The sequence below is a fragment of the Adiantum capillus-veneris genome, chromosome 10 (genome assembly GCF_014529385.1).
Source record: "Adiantum capillus-veneris isolate H3 chromosome 10, ASM1452938v2, whole genome shotgun sequence".
Taxonomy (NCBI): Eukaryota; Viridiplantae; Streptophyta; class Polypodiopsida; order Polypodiales; family Pteridaceae; genus Adiantum; species Adiantum capillus-veneris.
The window spans coordinates 19,046,680-19,071,156 of record NC_140940.1 but is presented as its reverse complement, the minus strand read 5'-3'; the positions used below and the strand labels follow the sequence as shown (position 1 = coordinate 19,071,156).

At 43.7% G+C, this 24,477-nt stretch overlaps 1 pseudogene; it reads left to right on the top strand.

Annotated features, from left to right (window-relative positions):
* LOC147448517 (uncharacterized) overlaps nucleotides 1-24,477 on the top strand; it is a 64,983-nt pseudogene that overhangs the window by 35,548 nt on the left and 4,958 nt on the right.

Here is a 24,477-nt window from a genome sequence, read left to right as displayed (position 1 = left end):
TTGCCTAATCTCAATTGTTTTAATATATTGTGAAGATTTCTCCTATCACTAATGAGTAGCAAGAAGATATACACTCTCCCTCATATTTGTAAAGCATGGCCAATGCTTTCACCTCCATCGTTTTGCATGTATACTTCTACTATTTGCAAACACTACAAGAGGTTGTGTGCTCTTGTGACGCTGTTAGCGACGGAAATACACTGGGTTTTTATAACCCCCGGCGTCGCTAAAACCGTCGCTACGAGCGTCGCTATAAGCGTCGCTATATAGCGACGCCCATAGCGACGGTCATAGCGATGGTTGTAGCGACGTTTACACAGAAGACTATAGCAACGCTCATAGCGACGCTATAGAGCCATACATAGCGACGGTTATAGCGACGCCCGAGAGAATTTTTTTTTGGTGACAGGGCATTGAATGCCCTGCCACCCATCAACCATATTGTACTTGATTCACTTTTTAAAAAAACTGCAAGGGTAGATAATAGACCCAAAATAGTCACCCACAAGACTCATTGTTTGCAAAATTGACAATTGTACACATCATAGGCAAAATGAATTGATTGGAAAATGTAATAATGACAATTGTACAACATCATAGGCACAAAGAATTGATTGGCAAAAGGAACTGCAGTGACAAATGTAATAATATACATGGTTCAAAAAGACGTATAAAATCCGTCTCATGATACATAAGCTATGAGAAACCCTAAACTAATGCTATCTAGCTATGGCTAAACTGACGTCGTCTAGTCAGACGTCTCATCGCGTCCAAGCAGCGTATCTGTCGGATTCTGCAAAAAAAGACAATAAGACAGCTTTCAGTAAGTATAAACATATAACGACATTTATAAAACAATACAAAAAATAGAAAAGAGTAAACCCTAATACTAACCATGCCGCCGCAAGAACTGAGAATGTCCATCAGGGCGTTTAAGCCCTTCCTGCCTGCGTACTCGCGCTCGTACGATGTGGGATCACGTCCTGTCATCGACCACTGTCAAAACATACAAAGATTTCATTATGTTAGAATTAAAAAACTCATAAACCCTAAACTATCGAACATAAAGAGCAATGCGAAAATACTTACAAAATCGGCCTCAAATGATGCCCATCCACTGCTCCCCAAGTGGTGTGAGCTCCCTGCCTCTACTCGCGCTCTGGCTGCATCCTTTTGTTGCTTCCACACTACAAGAGGCTCTTCACATTAGCGACGCTCACACAGCGACGCTAAAAAAAAAAATTCCCGGCGTCGCTATGAGCGTCGCTATAAGCGTCGCTATGAGCGTCGCAAATTTCTTTGTAAATTTGCGACGCTCATAGCGACGCTTATAGCGACGCTCATAGCGACGCCAGCTGGGGTAAAAAAAATAACCGAGCGCGCCCAAAAACTCAGATCTCAGATCTGAGTTTTTCGACGCCCTCAAGCAAAGAGCAGGTAACGCTCTCCCTCACTCTCTCTCTCTCTCTCTCTCTCTCTCTCTTTCTTTTACACACACACACACACACACACACACACACACACACACACGAGGAGAGGAAGGAGAGACAGGTATGCTCCTTCCCTCTCCTCATTCTCATGTTCCCTTCCTCTCTTTCTCTCTCCCTCGCTCTCTCTCTCACACACACACACATACACACACACATATAGTGTTTTTGAGAGAGAGAGAGAGAGAGAGAGAGAGAGAGAGAGAGAGAGAGAGTGCAAAAACGCACACACATACATAAACAAAGAATGCACACACACATTGAGAGAGAAAAAGAGAGAGAGAGCATGCATAAACAAAAAACGCACGCATTGAGAGAGGAAAAGAGAGAGAGAACATGCATAAACAAAAAACGCACACATTGAGAGAGGAAAAGAGAAAGAAAACATGCATACGATCCAAAAAAACGCACACACATTGAGAGAGAAAGAAAGAGAAACTAAGGGAGCGTCGTAGGAAACTAATTAAAATTAAAAGACCTAAAGATCTAGCCGACGAGGAGTTGAACTGAAGACCTATTATTCAAGAGAGAAATGGCATAATCAATCTATCATACTTGGCATGGGTGATAGAAAGGTTATACCATTTATCTCTTTTTATTGGCACACACATCCACACACGCGCACACACACAGGAAGAAGAGAGTTATAACGTCGTAGGAAACTATTTTAAAAGACGTTAAAGATTAGGTTATATGTAGACTTACATTAAATTAGATTTAGGTTTATTTTTAACTAGATTTACATTTATTTAAGCTAGATTTAGATTTATGTTATATTAGATTAGATGCGGGTCTCCATAGACTGCGATGCCTGCATGAAGCGGGTGAAGAAAGCCCTCAATGGAATATAGGGTATTGCTGCCTTCACTCATAGTGGGCTCCGTCGATCCAAAAGTACTGGTGAAATGTCTTCAGAAGATAGGGAAGAAGGTGGATCTTCAGGGCGGCAAGAGTCACTACATCCCCGACACAATGACCATCTAGACAACCTCTAGTCATTAGACTTACGTTAAATTAGATTTAGCTTTATTTTTAGTTAGATTTACGTTTATTTAGATTTACGCTTATTTACGTTAGATCGAGTCCACGCAAGAATTACTTACGGTTTAGGGTTTAGAGTTAGACGAACAGTGAAAAGATCTACTGTGAAAAGATGTTAAGATGAAGTGAAGTGCTACAGCTAGAGAAGAGGCAAAGGGATTTTGTCCACTACATGCAGTATCATGTAGACGTGGGTGTCTAGATTTCTTGTACCCACAAATATAGGTATTGACCAATAAAGACGAGATTATAACCCGGTGGTTCTGATCTCCGTGCACCTCTAGACCGAGGTGTGCGGGGATTGGACATGACTAGAGAATGTGAGGTAAAGAGAGAGAGAGAGAGAGAGAGAGAGAGAGAGAGAGAGAGAGAGAGAGAGAGAGAGAGAGAGAGATAAGACGAAGAATGCCAATAGAATATTAAATTTGTTGTCTAGGTTATAAGTTTTTTATCCTCATTATGAGTAGCGACGAGGATGTGGGACCGTCCAACCGAAACACCTATCTCTCAACGAGGGTCTTATGTCCTTGTAATCAATGCAAGCATGCTGTGCGACGGACAAGACGTGTTTCTTTGCAGCACGTTCGAGAATTTGGCGAGTTCGATCCATCTATTATAGATCGAGTTGTTGCCAATTATAACTCGTCGGACTCTGACGCTGGCCAACAAGCAGCAATCTTGCAACCCAATAGACGTGTTCGCAGGCGCTTTGGTCAAGCAGCATATGTGAGGCCACAAGATGTAGCCTCTGACACCTCGGGGGATGATCATGCAGAGCACATTCCCAACGAGGCAATGTTTGAGCCCGAGATTGATGAAATGATCGAGACGATCATGGATTCAGAAAGGCTTATCTATGATGATATGAAAAGTGAAGCCGATACATCATTGTATAATGGAGCACGTATGTCTAGATTGAAAGCACTCCTGGTTCTTCTCAACATGCAGGCAAAGTTTGGATGGAGTGACACTAGCGTCACAGCGCTTTTCAGGTGATCTATTACAATTAGTTTACTTTAATAGAACTCATGGTGTATAATGATCTGATAGATTTTTACACGACTGTATCATATTTTTATGTTGTGTAGATTGCTGAAACAGCACATTCTACCAGCTGACAATGTGATGCCAGATTCCCGAGATGAAGCAAGAAAGATTTTGCGAAACTTGGGGATGGATTACAATTCTATCCACGCTTGTCCTAATGACTGCATTCTTTTCAGAGGGGAATACACAGACATGGAGAAGTGTCCGAAATGTGATTCCGAAAGATATCGAGTAGATCTCCACGGGACAAAAATTCCACAAAAGGTTTTGCGACATTTTCCTTTGCTTCCTCGCATCAAGCATTTCTTCGAATGTAAGTCCATGGCCGCCCTAGCATCATGGCATGAGGAGAATAAATCTTCGGATGGTGTGCTACGAATTCCTGCAGATTGCGCAGCCTGGAAACATATAGATGGAACATGGTCGGATTTTGCCAGGGAAGCTCGAAATTTGCGCTTAGGCCTGGCTATGGATGGCGTAAATCCATTTGGTCAAAGATCGACATCTTACAGTGTATGGCCCGTTGTCATCGTCAACTACAACATTCCCCCGTGGTTGACTACGAAGAAGGGGCACCTATGGCTAAGCTTGATTGTGCCAGGGCGATATAAAGTGGGGAATATGGATGTGTATCTTCGTCCACTATTGGAAGAGCTACAACAATTGTGGATTGGCATAGAGGTGGTGGATATGAGCCGACACACAGGACGACGGAATGCTTTGATCAGAGGTATTCTAATGTGGACCATGCATGACTATCCCGGGCTAACAGAATGCTCAGGTGATCTATTGACACTCCTCTCTCAGACACTGTAAATCTGGTTTTTCCCCATAGTTGATCTATTATCATGTGTATACATGCAGGGCTTCAAACAAGCGGATACAGAGCATGTGTCACATGTGGACCTAGACTGAATGCACGTAGGGCACCCTCACTGAAGAAGCAAATCTACGAAGGTCATCAAGCGTATCTTCCGGAGAATCATGTGTTATGCGACGGCTTTTTGGGAAGAGAGCCACCAAGGATGTCTGCACAAGCATGGTTAGAGCAGAAGGAGATGTGCGATGACGGATTGCCTCCAGGGATGAAGAGACTATCTCTATGGTACAAGTTACCATACTGGCCTCGACTCGTGATCAATCACTTGCTCGATCCAATGCACATATTCAAGAATGTGGGTAATCTACTATGGGACCATTTGACCGGCAAGAAAGATACTTTGGGAGCCAGAGTTGACCTTAGAAATGTGGATCGTATGGAGCAATATTGGCCGCAAACAGCGTCTGATGGATCGATAAAACTTCCTAAAGCACCATGGATTTTCACAGGAGCCCAAGAACGCAAAGTAAAAGAGGCCATTCGATCTTTGCGGACCCCCACTGGCGTAATGCACTCGCTCCGAACGTGTTTTACTAAAGAAGGAAAGCTTACCGGTTTGAAGTCACACGATTGGCATAAAATGTGTCAGGTACGTTCATAGTGGACTTTAATATCATTGCATAAAATGTGGACTTTAATATCATTGCTGCACATACTTTACAGTTTATTTTACCGGTTGCCATTGAGGGATGTTTGTCTCTCGACATCCGTAACACAATCTACAAACTTGCAAAGCTGGTGCAATGGATCTCACAAAAGGAGATCGACGTAGACTCCATACCATTCGCCAAACTAAATGCTGCGGAGCTTGTGTGCATGTTTGAGAAACATTTTCCTACTACAATGCTAACCATTCAGGTGCATCTTCTTATTCACATAGTTGATGAGGTGGAAATAGCTGGCACAGTTCATTCCAGATGGATGTTCTTCTTAGAGCGTTTCATGAAAACGCTTAAGGGATATGTGCGTCAAAAGGCACGTCCGGAGGGTAGCATGGCAGAAGGTTGGTTGGTATCAGAGTCCCTAGTGTACATTGGAGAGTGGTTAGACGGATTTGATAAATCCCGGGACACGCTATGGCGAACCATAGATGATGAGCGCATATCTGGGATTGTCATGTGCAATCTCGGTGTTGAGAAGAAGATGACGGAAGATCTAGAGGCTAAAATCAACCGATTTTGCATGCTTCACAATCCAGTGATGCAAAAGTGGATTTCACAATATGAGGATGCAAAGCAAGAGCGACAAAGGGCACGAATCGAGTGGAGACGGGGAAGACGACCACCGATGCACTATCCAGCGGTTCTGGAGAGCCTACCAACCTTCATGAGCTTAAGATGGTTGCACAACCAATTGAAAAGCGCACAACAATGCGGTGACGAAGTGACTGAAGAAGAGTGGGAGTACTCTCGGGGTTGCGCGACCAAGGTAAGTTTGCAATGTACGACTAGCAAGTGACTTTATTTATAAACGTTTGAACGGCCACTCATAATCCTTGTTCGTTGTAGTATAAGTCATACACAGCAGCATGGTGTAAAGGTCGACATTTTAGGGTGGAACGAATCGACAAAAAGCGTTTTACTCAAGATTGTGGAATCATGGCAAAATTTGAACAGTCTAGTCGACGACGTTCCTCTGATGCAGATCCCGTGGTGGCGGAACTCACTTACTTCGGCACGCTGCAAGAGATTTTGAGGATCGATTACAGAGGATTTTTTGTCGACTTGTTCGACGTGCAATGGTTCAAGATAATCATGGAGGGTCGAAACGCTACTGTGCGTAGAGGAGAGTCTGGTTTTCTTGAGGTGGATTCTACTAAGAAATGGACTGACCTAAGAGACACTTTCGTACTACCCGAGCATTGTGAACAAGTAAGTATATAAATAGTTAACATCCCCCTTTTACAAGTTATGTGCTTGAAAGCTCTCATGTAAGTTATGTGGCTCTGGCAGGTAGTATTTCATCCTACAAAGTCTACATCAAACTGGTGGTACGTCATAGAGTTAGCCCCTCGTAGTGCAAGGACGTATGAAGGCTACCATGTGCCAATCACAACGACATCAATGGAGGAGATCAGAGAAGATGCTCAATCAGAAGCCGCTGCGGTGGTGCCAGACGAGCATCAAGATGCTACTGCTCTATATGGGGTGCATGCAGAGGAGCTACAAAATGAAACAGAGGATATGTGTTTAAACGGAGAGCTCTATATAGATATAGGAAGTTATGCTGAGTTATGCGAGGATGAGAGAGAGATCTCTTAAAGCCACAAATATTGTATTTGAACAATTTTGCTCCGTGCTGTAAAAGCTCTAGCTCTCTAAGTAGCTTCCATGGTGTGTAACGCTCTTTTCTACTCGCGCTCACATCTTTTGATTGAAAATTCTGAGTTTTCGACTTGCCTCTTCTACCACTCGATTCATTGCGTCATTGTATTTATATGCGTCATTACGTCATTGTATTTAATGGTCTTTGCGTCATTGTCTACTCTATTCATTCAATATTAAGTTTAAATATTCGTGTGTTTAATGCAGGTATGGATGATGAGGAGTTTCTTTCTTCTTTGTCACCGCAGCAGAGACAGTGGTACGTGGAGCGTCATCGCTCTGGCGCATCATCGCGCGTTCCTACACCATCCGCATCTCCCTCTCTTTCGGAGCATTCGGCGCGCTCCGAAGCTTCGGCGTCGACGAGACGAGCGTCACACTCTTCTAGACACCGGCGCTCTAGTGGTGGCGGTGGCGGTTGTTGTGGGGATTCCGCCACCGATGCCTCCACACCGCCTCGTGTTCGACGAGGCTCTTTACCCTCCCCTTCTTTGCCCGCCCCCACACCAGCCACAGCATCGCCGTCTATGCCAGGTTTTGCACGGCTGACTGTTCCTAGAAGCTACACACCTCTACCTACTCCGCCAGGAGCCACCCCACTCGACACTCCTCGCTTCGGGGCCCAGACGCCGGTGGAGACACCTGACGTCCGTACCCCCATCGACACGCCGCTAGAGACCCCTGCCGGGACACCCAGGTTCACGCGTCACCGGCCAGAGGGCTTGCCTTACTCCGTCGACATCAGCGGCGGCATCATCATGGATGATGACGGCAAGAAGGTGATCTCGCGCATGCGTGGTCTTTGCTCTCAGCTGTTTAGACACTATATACTAAACAAATGGAGTGAAGTACCAAGTGATTTAAAAAACAGAGTCATCAGCATACTTCATGATGAGTTTCCCGTTCCAACACGGGATCAGCGCTTCAATGAAGAGCTGATGAAGATTCGAATGCGCGAATACTGCAAACACAAGCGTTCCGAAGTGCAAAAAGCAATCAAGAATGGGTGGAATAGGCCAGATTGGCTGGCCAAAGAAGATTGGAAGAATGCGAAGAAAGCAGCGCGCGAGAATCCCGACAAGTGGAAGCAACAAAAGGATGCAGCCAGAGCGCGAGTAGAGGCAGGGAGCTCGCACCACTTGGGGAGCGGTGGATGGGCATCATTTGAGGCCGAGTTTGTAAGTCTTTTCACATTGCTCTTTATGCATGTTCGATAGTTTAGGGTTTATGAGTTTTTTAGTTCTAACATAATGAAATCTTTGTATGTTTTGACAGTGGTCGATGACAGGACGTGATCCCACACCGTACGAGCGCGAGTACGCAGGCAGGAAGGGCTTAAACGCCCTGATGGACATTCTCAGTTCTCGCAGCGGCATGGTTAGTATTAGGGTTTACTCTTTTTTATTTTTTGTATTGTTTTATAAATGTCGTTATATGTTTATACTTACTGAAAACTGTCTTATTGTCTTTTTTTGCAGAATCCGACAGATACGCCGCTTGGACGCGATGAGACGTCTGATTAAACGACGTCAGTTTAGCCGTAGCTAGATAGCATTAGTTTAGGGTTTCTCATAGCTTATGTATCATGAGACGGATTTTATACGTCTTTTTGAACCATGTATATTATTACATTTGTCACCGCAATTCCTTTTGCCAATCAATTCTTTATGCCTATGATGTTGTACAATTGTCATTATTACATTTGCCAATCAATTCAGTTTGTCTATGATGTGTACAATTGTCAATTTTGCAAACAATGCGTCTTGTGGGTGACTATTTTGGGTCTATTATTTACCTTTGCACTTTTTTTAAAAAGTGAATCAAGTACAATATGGTTGATGGGTGGCAGGCATTCAATGCTCTGCCACCAAAAAAATATTCTCTCAGGCGTCGCTATAAGCGTCGCTATTTATGGCTCTGTAGCGTCGCTATATGCGTCGCTATACTCGTCTGTGAGAGCGTCGCTATCTGCGTCGCTATAGACGTCGCTATATAGCGACGATCATAGCGACGTCTATAGCGACGCAGATAGCGACGCTCTCACAGACGAGTATAGCGACGCATATAGCGACGCTACAGAGCCATAAATAGCGACGCTTATAGCGACGCCTGAGAGAATATTTTTTTGGTGGCAGAGCATTGAATGCCTGCCACCCATCAACCATATTGTACTTGATTCACTTTTTAAAAAAAGTGCAAAGGTAAATAATAGACCCAAAATAGTCACCCACAAGGCGCATTGTTTGCAAAATTGACAATTGTACACATCATAGACAAACTGAATTGATTGGCAAATGTAATAATGACAATTGTACAACATCATAGGCATAAAGAATTGATTGGCAAAAGGAATTGCGGTGACAAATGTAATAATATACATGGTTCAAAAAGACGTATAAAATCCGTCTCATGATACATAAGCTATGAGAAACCCTAAACTAATGCTATCTAGCTACGGCTAAACTGACGTCGTTTAATCAGACGTCTCATCGCGTCCAAGCGGCGTATCTGTCGGATTCTGCAAAAAAAGACAATAAGACAGTTTTCAGTAAGTATAAACATATAACGACATTTATAAAACAATACAAAAAATAAAAAAGAGTAAACCCTAATACTAACCATGCCGCTGCGAGAACTGAGAATGTCCATCAGGGCGTTTAAGCCCTTCCTGCCTGCGTACTCGCGCTCGTACGGTGTGGGATCACGTCCTGTCATCGACCACTGTCAAAACATACAAAGATTTCATTATGTTAGAACTAAAAAACTCATAAACCCTAAACTATCGAACATGCATAAAGAGCAATGTGAAAAGACTTACAAAATCGGCCTCAAATGATGCCCATCCACCGCTCCCCAAGTGGTGCGAGCTCCCTGCCTCTACTCGCGCTCTGGCTGCATCCTTTTGTTGCTTCCACTTGTCGGGATTCTCGCGCGCTGCGTTCTTCGCATTCTTCCAATCTTCTTTGGCCAGCCAATCTGGCCTATTCCACCCATTCTTGATTGCTTTTTGCACTTCGGAACGCTTGTGTTTGCAGTATTCGCGCATTCGAATCTTCATCAGCTCTTCATTGAAGCGCTGATCCCGTGTTGGAACGGGAAACTCATCATGAAGTATGCTGATGACTCTGTTTTTTAAATCACTTGGTACTTCACTCCATTTGTTTAGTATATAGTGTCTAAACAGCTGAGAGCAAAGACCACGCATGCGCGAGATCACCTTCTTGCCGTCATCATCCATGATGATGCCGCCGCTGATGTCGACGGAGTAAGGCAAGCCCTCTGGCCGGTGACGCGTGAACCTGGGTGTCCCGGCAGGGGTCTCTAGCGGCGTGTCGATGGGGGTACGGACGTCAGGTGTCTCCACCGGCGTCTGGGCCCCGAAGCGAGGAGTGTCGAGTGGGGTGGCTCCTGGCGGAGTAGGTAGAGGTGTGTAGCTTCTAGGAACAGTCAGCCGTGCAAAACCTGGCATAGACGGCGATGCTGTGGCTGGTGTGGGGGCGGGCAAAGAAGGGGAGGGTAAAGAGCCTCGTCGAACACGAGGCGGTGTGGAGGCATCGGTGGCGGAATCCCCACAACAACCGCCACCGCCACCACTAGAGCGCCGGTGTCTAGAAGAGTGTGACGCTCGTCTCGTCGACGCCGAAGCTTCGGAGCGCGCCGAATGCTCCGAAAGAGAGGGAGATGCGGATGGTGTAGGAACGCGCGATGATGCGCCAGAGCGATGACGCTCCACGTACCACTGTCTCTGCTGCGGTGACAAAGAAGAAAGAAACTCCTCATCATCCATACCTGCATTAAACACACGAATATTTAAACTTAATATTGAATGAATAGAGTAGACAATGACGCAAAGACCATTAAATACAATGACGTAATGACGCATATAAATACAATGACGCAATGAATCGAGTGGTAGAAGAGGCAAGTCGAAAACTCAGAATTTTCAATCAAAAGATGTGAGCGCGAGTAGAAAAGAGCGTTACACACCATGGAAGCTACTTAGAGAGCTAGAGCTTTTACAGCACGGAGCAAAATTGTTCAAATACAATATTTGTGGCTTTAAGAGATCTCTCTCTCATCCTCGCATAACTCAGCATAACTTCCTATATCTATATAGAGCTCTCCGTTTAAACACATATCCTCTGTTTCATTTTGTAGCTCCTCTGCATGCACCCCATATAGAGCAGTAGCATCTTGATGCTCGTCTGGCACCACCGCAGCGGCTTCTGATTGAGCATCTTCTCTGATCTCCTCCATTGATGTCGTTGTGATTGGCACATGGTAGCCTTCATACGTCCTTGCACTACGAGGGGCTACCTCTATGACGTACCACCAGTTTGATGTAGACTTTGTAGGATGAAATACTACCTGCCAGAGCCACATAACTTACATGAGAGCTTTCAAGCACATAACTTGTAAAAGGGGGATGTTAACTATTTATATACTTACTTGTTCACAATGCTCGGGTAGTACGAAAGTGTCTCTTAGGTCAGTCCATTTCTTAGTAGAATCCACCTCAAGAAAACCAGACTCTCCTCTACGCACAGTAGCGTTCGACCCTCCATGATTATCTTGAACCATTGCACGTCGAACAAGTCGACAAAAAATCCTCTGTAATCGATCCTCAAAATCTCTTGCAGCGTGCCGAAGTAAGTGAGTTCCGCCACCACGGGATCTGCATCAGAGGAACGTCGTCGACTAGACTGTTCAAATTTTGCCATGATTCCACAATCTTGAGTAAAACGCTTTTTGTCGATTCGTTCCACCCTAAAATGTCGACCTTTACACCATGCTGCTGTGTATGACTTATACTACAACGAACAAGGATTATGAGTGGCCGTTCAAACGTTTATAAATAAAGTCACTTGCTAGTCGTACATTGCAAACTTACCTTGGTCGCGCAACCCCGAGAGTACTCCCACTCTTCTTCAGTCACTTCGTCACCGCATTGTTGTGCGCTTTTCAATTGGTTGTGCAACCATCTTAAGCTCATGAAGGTTGGTAGGCTCTCCAGAACCGCTGGATAGTGCATCGGTGGTCGTCTTCCCCGTCTCCACTCGATTCGTGCCCTTTGTCGCTCTTGCTTTGCATCCTCATATTGTGAAATCCACTTTTGCATCACTGGATTGTGAAGCATGCAAAATCGGTTGATTTTAGCCTCTAGATCTTCCGTCATCTTCTTCTCAACACCGAGATTGCACATGACAATCCCAGATATGCGCTCATCATCTATGGTTCGCCATAGCGTGTCCCGGGATTTATCAAATCCGTCTAACCACTCTCCAATGTACACTAGGGACTCTGATACCAACCAACCTTCTGCCATGCTACCCTCCGGACGTGCCTTTTGACGCACATATCCCTTAAGCGTTTTCATGAAACGCTCTAAGAAGAACATCCATCTGGAATGAACTGTGCCAGCTATTTCCACCTCATCAACTATGTGAATAAGAAGATGCACCTGAATGGTTAGCATTGTAGTAGGAAAATGTTTCTCAAACATGCACACAAGCTCCGCAGCATTTAGTTTGGCGAATGGTATGGAGTCTACGTCGATCTCCTTTTGTGAGATCCATTGCACCAGCTTTGCAAGTTTGTAGATTGTGTTACGGATGTCGAGAGACAAACATCCCTCAATGGCAACCGGTAAAATAAACTGTAAAGTATGTGCAGCAATGATATTAAAGTCCACATTTTATGCAATGATATTAAAGTCCACTATGAACGTACCTGACACATTTTATGCCAATCGTGTGACTTCAAACCGGTAAGCTTTCCTTCTTTAGTAAAACACGTTCGGAGCGAGTGCATTACGCCAGTGGGGGTCCGCAAAGATCGAATGGCCTCTTTTACTTTGCGTTCTTGGGCTCCTGTGAAAATCCATGGTGCTTTAGGAAGTTTTATCGATCCATCAGACGCTGTTTGCGGCCAATATTGCTCCATACGATCCACATTTCTAAGGTCAACTCTGGCTCCCAAAGTATCTTTCTTGCCGGTCAAATGGTCCCATAGTAGATTACCCACATTCTTGAATATGTGCATTGGATCGAGCAAGTGATTGATCACGAGTCGAGGCCAGTATGGTAACTTGTACCATAGAGATAGTCTCTTCATCCCTGGAGGCAATCCGTCATCGCACATCTCCTTCTGCTCTAACCATGCTTGTGCAGACATCCTTGGTGGCTCTCTTCCCAAAAAGCCGTCGCGTAACACATGATTCTCCGGAAGATACGCTTGATGACCTTCGTAGATTTGCTTCTTCAGTGAGGGTGCCCTACGTGCATTCAGTCTAGGTCCACATGTGACACATGCTCTGTATCCGCTTGTTTGAAGCCCTGCATGTATACACATGATAATAGATCAACTATGGGGAAAAACCAGATTTACAGTGTCTGAGAGAGGAGTGTCAATAGATCACCTGAGCATTCTGTTAGCCCGGGATAGTCATGCATGGTCCACATTAGAATACCTCTGATCAAAGCATTCCGTCGTCCTGTGTGTCGGCTCATATCCACCACCTCTATGCCAATCCACAATTGTTGTAGCTCTTCCAATAGTGGACGAAGATACACATCCATATTCCCCACTTTATATCGCCCTGGCACAATCAAGCTTAGCCATAGGTGCCCCTTCTTCGTAGTCAACCACGGGGGAATGTTGTAGTTGACGATGACAACGGGCCATACACTGTAAGATGTTGATCTTTGACCAAATGGATTTACGCCATCCATAGCCAGGCCTAAGCGCAAATTTCGAGCTTCCCTGGCAAAATCCGACCATGTTCCATCTATATGTTTCCAGGCTGCGCAATCTGCAGGAATTCGTAGCACACCATCCGAAGATTTATTCTCCTCATGCCATGATGCTAGGGCGGCCATGGACTTACATTCGAAGAAATGCTTGATGCGAGGAAGCAAAGGAAAATGTCGCAAAACCTTTTGTGGAATTTTTGTCCCGTGGAGATCTACTCGATATCTTTCGGAATCACATTTCGGACACTTCTCCATGTCTGTGTATTCCCCTCTGAAAAGAATGCAGTCATTAGGACAAGCGTGGATAGAATTGTAATCCATCCCCAAGTTTCGCAAAATCTTTCTTGCTTCATCTCGGGAATCTGGCATCACATTGTCAGCTGGTAGAATGTGCTCTTTCAGCAATCTACACAACATAAAAATATGATACAGTCGTGTAAAAATCTATGAGATCATTATACACCATGAGTTCTATTAAAGTAAACTAATTGTAATAGATCACCTGAAAAGCGCTGTGACGCTAGTGTCACTCCATCCAAACTTTGCCTGCATGTTGAGAAGAACCAGGAGTGCTTTCAATCTAGACATACGTGCTCCATTATACAATGATGTATCGGCTTCACTTTTCATATCATCATAGATAAGCCTTTCTGAATCCATGATCGTCTCGATCATTTCATCAATCTCGGGCTCAAACATTGCCTCGTTGGGAATGTGCTCTGCATGATCATCCCCCGAGCTGTCAGAGGCTACATCTTGTGGCCTCACATATGCTGCTTGACCAAAGCGCCTGCGAACACGTCTATTGGGTTGCAAGATTGCTGCTTGTTGGCCAGCGTCAGAGTCCGACGAGTTATAATTGGCAACAACTCGATCTATAATAGATGGATCGAACTCGCCAAATTCTCGAACGTGCTGCAAAGAAACACGTCTTGTCCGTCGCACAGCATGCTTGCATTGATTACAAGGACATAAGACCCTCGTTGAGAGATAGGTGTTTCGGTTGGACGGTCCCACATCCTCGTCGCTACTCATAATGAGGATAAAAAACTTATAACCTAGACAACAAATTTAATATTCTATTGGCATTCTTCGTCTTATCTCTCTCTCTCTCTCTCTCTCTCTCTCTCTCTCTCTCTCTCTCTCTCTCTTTACCTCACATTCTCTAGTCATGTCCAATCCCCGCACACCTCGGTCTAGAGGTGCACGGAGATCAGAACCACCGGGTTATAATCTCGTCTTGATTGGTCAATACCTATATTTGTGGGTACAAGAAATCTAGACACCCACGTCTACATGATACTGCATGTAGTGGACAAAATCCCTTTGCCTCTTCTCTAGCTGTAGCACTTCACTTCATCTTAACATCTTTTCACAGTAGATCTTTTCACTGTTCGTCTAACTCTAAACCCTAAACCGTAAGTAATTCTTGCGTGGACTCGATCTAACGTAAATAAGCGTAAATCTAAATAAACGTAAATCTAACTAAAAATAAAGCTAAATCTAATTTAACGTAAGTCTAATGACTAGAGGTTGTCTAGATGGTCATTGTGTCGGGGATGTAGTGACTCTTGCCGCCCTGAAGATCCACCTTCTTCCCTATCTTCTGAAGACATTTCACCAGTACTTTTGGATCGACGGAGCCCACTATGAGTGAAGGCAGCAATACCCTATATTCCATTGAGGGCTTTCTTCACCCGCTTCATGCAGGCATCGCAGTCTATGGAGACCCGCATCTAATCTAATATAACATAAATCTAAATCTAGCTTAAATAAATGTAAATCTAGTTAAAAATAAACCTAAATCTAATTTAATGTAAGTCTACATATAACCTAATCTTTAACGTCTTTTAAAATAGTTTCCTACGACGTTATAACTCTCTTCTTCCTGTGTGTGTGCGCGTGTGTGGATGTGTGTGCCAATAAAAAGAGATAAATGGTATAACCTTTCTATCACCCATGCCAAGTATGATAGATTGATTATGCCATTTCTCTCTTGAATAATAGGTCTTCAGTTCAACTCCTCGTCGGCTAGATCTTTAGGTCTTTTAATTTTAATTAGTTTCCTACGACGCTCCCTTAGTTTCTCTTTCTTTCTCTCTCAATGTGTGTGCGTTTTTTTGGATCGTATGCATGTTTTCTTTCTCTTTTCCTCTCTCAATGTGTGCGTTTTTTGTTTATGCATGTTCTCTCTCTCTTTTCCTCTCTCAATGCGTGCGTTTTTTGTTTATGCATGCTCTCTCTCTCTTTTTCTCTCTCAATGTGTGTGTGCATTCTTTGTTTATGTATGTGTGTGCGTTTTTGCACTCTCTCTCTCTCTCTCTCTCTCTCTCTCTCTCTCTCTCTCTCTCTCTCAAAAACACTATATGTGTGTGTGTATGTGTGTGTGTGTGAGAGAGAGAGCGAGGGAGAGAGAAAGAGAGGAAGGGAACATGAGAATGAGGAGAGGGAAGGAGCATACCTGTCTCTCCTTCCTCTCCTCGTGTGTGTGTGTGTGTGTGTGTGTGTGTGTGTGTGTGTAAAAGAAAGAGAGAGAGAGAGAGAGAGAGAGAGAGAGTGAGGGAGAGCGTTACCTGCTCTTTGCTTGAGGGCGTCGAAAAACTCAGATCTGAGATCTGAGTTTTTGGGCGCGCTCGGTTATTTTTTTTACCCCAGCTGGCGTCGCTATGAGCGTCGCTATAAGCGTCGCTGTGTGAGCGTCGCTAATGTGAAGAGCCTCTTGTAGTGGAAAACTCACAATTTTCAATCAAAAGATGTGAGCGCGAGTAGAAAAGAGCGTTATACACCATGGAAGGTACTTAGAGAGCGAGAGCTTTTACAACACGGAGCAAAATTGTTCAAATACAATATTTGTGGCTTTAAGAGATCTCTCTCTCATCCTCGCATAACTCAGCATAACTTCCTATATCTATATAGAGCTCTCCGTTTAAACACATATCCTCTGTTTCATTTTGTAGCTCCTTTGCATGCACCCCATATAGAGTAGTAGCATCTTGATGCTCGTCTGGCACCACCGCAGCGGCTTCTGATTGAGCATCTTCTCTGATCTCCTCCATTGATGCCGTTGTGATTGGCACATGGTAGCCTTCATACGTCCTTGCACTACGAGGGGCTACCTCTATGACGTACCACCAGTTTGATGTAGACTTTGTAGGATGAAATATTACCTGCCAGAGCCACATAACTTACATGAGAGCTTTCAAGCACATAACTTGTAAAAGGGGGATGTTAACTATTTACATACTTACTTGTTCACAATGCTCGGGTAGTACAAAAGTGTCTCTTAGGTCAGTCCATTTCTGAGTAGAATCCACCTCAAGAAAACCAGACTCTCCTCTACGCACAGTAGCGTTGCGACCCTCCATGATTATCTTGAACCATTGCACGTCGAACAAGTCGACAAAAAATCCTCTGTAATCGATCCTCAAAATCTCTTGCAGCGTGCCGAAGTAAGTGAGTTCTGCCACCACAGGATCTCCATCAGAGTAAAACGTTTTTTGTCGATTCGTTCCACCCTAAAATGTCGACCTTTACACCATGCTGCTGTGTATGACTTATACTACAACGAACAAAGATTATGAGTGGCCGTTCAAACGTTTATAAATAAAGTCACTTGCTAGTCGTACATTGCAAACTTACCTTGGTCGTGCAACCCCGAGAGTACTCCCACTCTTCCTCAGTCACTTCGTCACCGCATTGTTGTGCGCTTTTCAGTTGGTTGTGCAACCATCTTAAGCTCATGAAGGTTGGTAGGCTCTCCAGAACCGTCGGATAGTGCATCGGTGGTCGTCTTCCCCATCTCCACTCGATTCGTGCCCTTTGTCGCTCTTGCTTTGCATCCTCATATTGTGAAATCCACTTTTGCATCACTGGATTGTGAAGCATGCAAAATCGGTTGATTTTAGTCTCTAGATCTTCCATCATCTTCTTCTCAACACCGAGATTGCACATGACAATCCCAGATATGCGCTCATCATCTATGGTTCGCCATACCGTGTCCCGGGCTTTATCAAATCCGTCTAGCCACTCTCCAATGTACACTAGGGACTCTGATACCAACCAACCTTCTGCCATGCTACCCTCCGGACGTGCCTTTTGACGCACATATCCCTTAAGCGTTTTCATAAAACATTGTAAGAAGAACATCCATCTAGAATGAACTGTGCAAGCTAATTCCACCTCATCAACTATGTGAACAAGAAGATGCACCTGAATGGTTAGCATGGTAGTAGGAAAATGTTTCTCAAACATGCACACAAGCTCCGCAGCATTTAGTTTGGCGAATGGTATGGAGTCTACGTTGATCTCCTTTTGTGAGATCCATTGCACCAGCTTTGCAAGTTTGTAGATTGTGTTACGGATGTCGAGAGACAAACATCCCTCAATGGCAACCGGTAAAATAAACTGTAAAGTATGTGCAGCAATGATATTAAATTCCACATTTTATGCAATGATATTAAAGTCCACTATGAACGTACCTGACACATTTTATGCCAATCGTGTGACTTCAAACCGGTAAGCTTTCCTTCTTTAGTAAAACACATTCGGAGCGAGTGCATTACGCCAGTGGGGGTCCGCAAAGATCGAATGGTCTCTTTTACTTTGCGTTCTTGGGCTCCTGTGAAAATCCATGGTGCTTAAGGGAGTTTTATTGATCCATCAGACGATGTTTGCGGCCAATATTGCTCCATACGATCCACATTTCTAAGGTCAACTCTGGCTCCCAAAGTATCTTTCTTGCCGGTCAGATGGTCCCATAGTAGATTACCTACATTCTTGAATATGTGCATTGGAGAGCAAGTGATTGATCATGAGTCGGGGTCAGTATGGCAACTCGTACCATAGAGATAGTCTCTTCATCCCTGGAGGCAATCCGTCATCTCACATCTCCTTCTGCTCTAACCATGCTTGTGCAGACATCCTTGGTGGCTCTCTTCCCAAAAAGCCGTCGCGTAACACATGATTCTCTGGAAGATACGCTTGATGACCTTCGTAGATTTGCTTCTTCAGTGAGGGCGCCCTACGTGCATTCAGTCTAGGTCCACATGTGACACATGCTCTGTATCGACTTGTTTGAAGCCCTGCATGTATACACATGATAATAGATCAACTATGGGAAAAAACAAGATTTACAGTGTCTGAGTGAGGAGTGTCAATAGATCACCTGAGCATTCTGTTAGCCCGGGATAGTCATGCATGGTCCACATTAGAATGCCTCTGATCAAAGCATTCCGTCGTCCTGTGTGTCGGCTCATATCCACCACCTCTATGCCAATCCACAATTGTTGTAGCTCTTCCAATAGTGGACGAAGATACACATCCATATTCCCCACTCTATATCGCCTTGGCACAATCAAGCTTAGCCATAGGTGCCCCTTCTTCGTAGTCAACCACGGGGGAATGTTGTAGTTGACGATGACAACGGGCCATACAATGTAAGATGTTGATCTTTGACCAAATGGATTTACGCCATCCATAGCCAGGCCTAAGCACAAATTTCGAGCTTCCCTGGCAAAATCCGACCATGTTCCATCTATATGTTACTAGGCTGCGCAATCTGCAGGAACTCGTAGAACACCATCCGAAGATTTATTCTCCTCATGCCATGATGCTAGGGCGGCCATGGACTTACATTCGAAGAAATGCTTGATGCGAGGAAGCAGAGGAAAATGTCGCAAAACCTTTTTTGGAATTTTTGTCCCGTGGAGATCTACTCGATATCTTTCGGAATCACATTTCGGACACTTCTCCATGTCTATGTATTCCCCTCTGAAAAGAATGCAGTCATTAGGACAAGCGTGGATAGAATTGTAATCCATCCCCAAGTTTCGCAAAATCTTTCTTGCTTCATCTCGGGAATCTGGCATCATATGGTCAGGTGGTAGTATGTGCTCTTTAAGCAATCTACACAACATAAAAATACGATACAGTCGTGTAAAAATCTATCAGATCATTATACATTTAGAGTTTTATTAAAGTAAACTAATTGTAATAGATCACCTGAAAAGCGTTGTGACGCTAGTGTCACTCCATCCAAATTTTGCCTGCATGTTGAGAAGAACCAGGAGTGCTTTCAATCTAGACATACGTGCTCCATTATACAATGGCATATCGGCTTCACTTTTCATATCATCATAGATAAGCCTTTCTGAATCCATGATCGTCTCGATCATTTCATCAATCTCGGGCTCAAACATTGCCTCGTTGGGAATGTGCTCTGCATGATCATCCCCCGAGCTGTCAGAGGCTACATCTTGTGGCCTCACATATGCTGCTTGACCAAAGCGCCTGCGAACACGTCTATTGGTTTGCAAGATTGCTGCTTGTTGGCTAGCGTCAGAGTCCGACGAGTTATAATTGGCAACAACTCGATCTATAATAGATGGATCGAACTCGCCAAATTCGCGAACGTGCTGCAAAGAAACACGTCTTGTCCGTCGCACAGCATGCTTGCATTGATTACAAGGACATAAGACCCTCGTTGAGAGATAGGTGTTTCGGTTGGACGGTCCCACATCCTCGTCACTACTCATAATGAGGATAAAAATCTTATAACCTGGACAACAAATTTAATATTCTATTGGCATTCTTCGTCTTATCTCTCTCTCTCTCTCTCTCTCTCTCTCTCTCTCTCTCTCTCTCTCTCTCTCTTTACCTCACATTCTCTAGTCATGTCCAATCCCTGCACACCTCGGTCTAGAGGTGCACGGAGATCAGAACCACCGGGTTATAATCTTGTCTTTATTGGTCAATACCTATATTTGTGGGTACAAGAAATCTACAGACCCACGTCTACATGATACTGCATGTAGTGGACAAAACCCCTTTGCCTCTTCTCTAGCTGTAGCACTTCACAGCATCTTAACATCTTTTCACAGTAGATCTTTTCACTGTTCGTCTAACTCTAAACCCTAAACCGTAAGTAATTCTTGCGTGGACTCGATCTAACGTAAATAAGTGTAAATCTAAATAAACGTAAATCTAACTAAAAATAAACCTAAATCTAATTTAACGTAAGTCTACATCTAACCTAGTCTTTAACGTCTTTTGGGATAGTTTCCTACGATGTTAAAACTCTCTTCTTCTTGTGTGTGTGGGTAAACCTAAATAAACCTAAGTCTAATCTAATATAACATAAATCTAAATCTAACGTAAATTATGTTATATTAAAAACAAAGAACTAAACTAACAGGGATTATAAGAACCTTAAAACTGATTTAACACATAATTTTTCACATAACTCGGCAAGAGTTGGCATTCTCATCACTAAAGATGTGAGAGTTAACTTCCGGCGGTGACACTGCCTCATCTCCATCACATCTGACAACAGCAATTGGCCCTTTAGACCGTTCTTGCTCTTGTTACTAACTTTGAAGTTGTTGTTGAATGACTAAAGGTTGTCTAGATGGTCATTGTGTCGGGGATGTAGTGACTCTTGCCGCCCTGAAGATCCACCTTCTTCCCTATCTTCTAAAGAAATTTCACCAGTACTTTTGGATCGACGGAGCCCACCATGAGTGAAGGCAGCAATACCCTATATTCCATTGAGGGCTTTCTTCACCCGCTTCATGCAGGCATCGCAGTCTATGGAGACCTAAATCTAATCTAATATAACGTAAATCTAAATCTAGCGTAAATAAACGTAAATCTAATTAAAAATAAACCTAAATCTAATCTAATTTAACTTAAATAAACCTAAATCTAATTTAACATAAGTCTACATCTAACGTAATCTTTAACGTCTTTTAGGATAGTTTCCTACGACGTTATAACTCTCTTCTTCTTGTGTGTGTGCGCGTGTGTGGATGTGTGTGCCAATAAAACGAGATAAATGGTATAACCTTTCTATCACCCATGCCAAGTATGATAGATTGATTATGCCATTTCCCTCTTGAATAAGAGGTCTTGAGTTCAACTCCTCGTCGGCTAGATCTTTAGGTCTTTTAATTTTAATTAGTTTCCTACGACGTTAAATTAGTTTCTCTCTCTTTCTCTCTCAATGTGTGTGCGTTTTTTGGATCGTATGCATGTTTTCTCTCTCTTTTCCTCTCTCAATGTGTGCGTTTTTTGTTTATGCATGTTCTCTCTCTCTTTTCCTCTCTCAATGCGTGCGTGTTTTGTTTATGCATGCTCTCTCTCTCTTTTCCTCTCTCAATGTGTGTGTGCATTCTTTGTTTATGTATGTGTGTGTGCGCGTTTTTGTTTATGTTTGTACTCTCTCTCTCTCTCTCTCTCAAAAACACTATGTGTGTGTGTGAGAGAGAGAGAAAGAGGGGAAGAGAACATGAGAATGAGGAGAGGGAAGGAGCATACCTGGCTCTCCTTCCTGTCCTCGTGTGTGTGTGTGTGTGTGTGTGGAGAAGAAAAAGAGAGAGAGAGAGAGAGAGAGAGAGAGAGAGAGAGAGAGAGAGAGAGAGAGGGAGAGCGTTACCTGCTCCTTGCTTGAGGGCGCCGAAAAACTCAGATCTGAGATCTGAGTTTTTGGGCGCGCTCTGTTATTTTTTTAGCCCAGCCGGCGTCGCTATGAGCGTCGCAAATTTACAAAGAAATTTGCGACGCTCATAGCGACGCCGGGAATTTTTTTTTCAGCGTCGCTGTGTGAGCGTCGCTAATATGAATAGCCTCTTGTAGTGAAAGAGGATAAGAAGTCCTCAGGTGCATTTCTTCTTAGTGATTGGGAGAGAAAGAATTGTCCATGGTGGGTTGATATGAAGAAAGGATGCTGTATTGAGGAGGAAAATGAAGCAGATGTAAGGCATCAAAAAGAAGAGTGTAGATCTGACTCAGGGTCAATTGGAAATATAAATGAAGATACATTGAGACAGGTGCAAGAACAACAAAGAACTATTTTAGAAGCCGAGAAACTTCAACTAGAAAAGCTGCCTGCAAAGACAGGATGACCAAAGGTTACTGTTGCTGACACACGAGGTATACAAACTCACCTTGCATGCATATTTTGTGTTGTACATTGCATAATAGTTTATAATTTGGTCATGTATTGTTTTGTAAATAAATGTAGGGAAAGAAAGTGTTGATGTCGATATTACACATGCTGAGAAGAGAAAGAAGACACCACTGACATGATATACTTGCCAATTCAATCCTTCTCTCGAATCTCTCATCGTGCACCTAAGGAGAGTGTAGCAGTTTTAGAATCTGACTACATCATCTTGGGTAAGGACATTCTTGCGGGGAATCTAGGTGGGGATTTTGAAAAGATACGGTCATTTTTTCTAAAGGCTGGTGGTGAGAGAAGGCAACGACACAAGAATACTTGCGCTTGGAGTGTTGATTTATGTGTTGTTGACTTACCAACAGGATCTATGGTTCCAGGTAATGTTTTTCTTGTTAGGGAGCACTAAATCACGAAGTTGATTGATATTAGTATGCATTCTTGATATGCTTCTTGTATAACTGATTCTAGGGTATGAAGCTATGCCTTCTTGGAATGATATCTCTGATGATCGTGTACTCTACTCGTTGGGCATTGTGGTAGCTTTTATGGATGACAATGGATGGACACTTGTTATGTGCTCCACATCCTCTCTCCCCATTGTTGAGCGTATGGTCTCAAAAGTACGGATGGAGGTTCATCTTCAATGGTTGGCTGAGACTACAGAGTGTTAAGTATGGAGCCTGATTTACCCTTGTAATTTTCTGTGGTAAAAGTGCACATTTGTAAGGCCCCCATTATGAGGATAAGCCATCGTGCGTAAAGGTAAATCACTCACCGAAAACCAAAATTTTCACACAGTCAAAAACCAGGGGCAACTTTTTTTCCATCGCCCGAATATTATGGCCGGACGGCGGCCGGAAAGTGGTTGGAAAACAACCGTCGGTTGGCCGGTAGTCAATGGCTGGTGGCCGGTAGTCGGAAGTCAATGTCCGGTGGGGCCGGTGGCCAAATTCAAAAGCGGACTTGTCTTCTCAAGGGAGGACACACATGGGCGGATTGGAGGGTCCGATTTGAACTTATTCGCACAAGGGCGGCTACACATGGCTGCCTCTTATAAGAGAGGGCAGCCCTTTTGGCCTATAAAAGGAGGCCATTTCTACACACATTTGATAGTGTGAAGTTGATGCAACAAGGTGAGTGTGAGGTGGTGAGAGTGAAGCAAGGCGGGAGCTCTATTAAGGGTTTAATCCCTTTGTAAACTACTTCTTCTTTTGAAGTGCTAAAGTCATTGAGTGGCTTCTTTTCCGTGGACGTAGCCCACATTGGGTGAACCACGTATATCGTGTATACTCTCTCTCTCTCTCTCTACTTTATAATCTCTTGTGTGTGAAATCTATCTCTCTGTATTAAGTAATCTACTCAAATATCTATTTAGCTACGTCTTATTTCCTAACAACTGGTATGAGAGCAAGGTTTGCTCGTAGCTAAATTATCTCAAGGAAAGGATTCCTTGAATTGAGTGGGAGTTATGGCGGAGAAGGGTAAGCTCAAGATTGAGAAGCTCAACGGCAAAAACTACCAACATTGGAAGATGCAGATTGAAGACTATCTCTACCAAAAGGATCTTTATTTTCCACTAGGCGGTCTTGCGAAGAAGCTCGCAACAATGGCAAATGAAGCATGGATTGTCCTTGATTGAAAGGCACTAGGAACAATTCGGTTAAGCTTGGCATCAACGGTGGCCTTCAATGTTTCAGAGATGAAGACCACAGAGGACTTGATGAAGTCACTTGACGACTTCTACAAGAAACCATTGGCATCCAATAAGGTATTTCTTATGAAGCGCTTGTTCAATCTAAAGATGGCAGAGAATGGTTCAGTTACAGAACACCTAAATGACTTTAACACAAACATAAGTCCACTTCGATCGGTGAAAATCAATTTCGATGACAAAGTACGAGCTCTCCTTATACTATCTTCTCTACCGGATAGTTGGGACAGCCTTGTGATGGCTGTAAGTAATTCTATTCCTAGCACAAATACTCTTAAG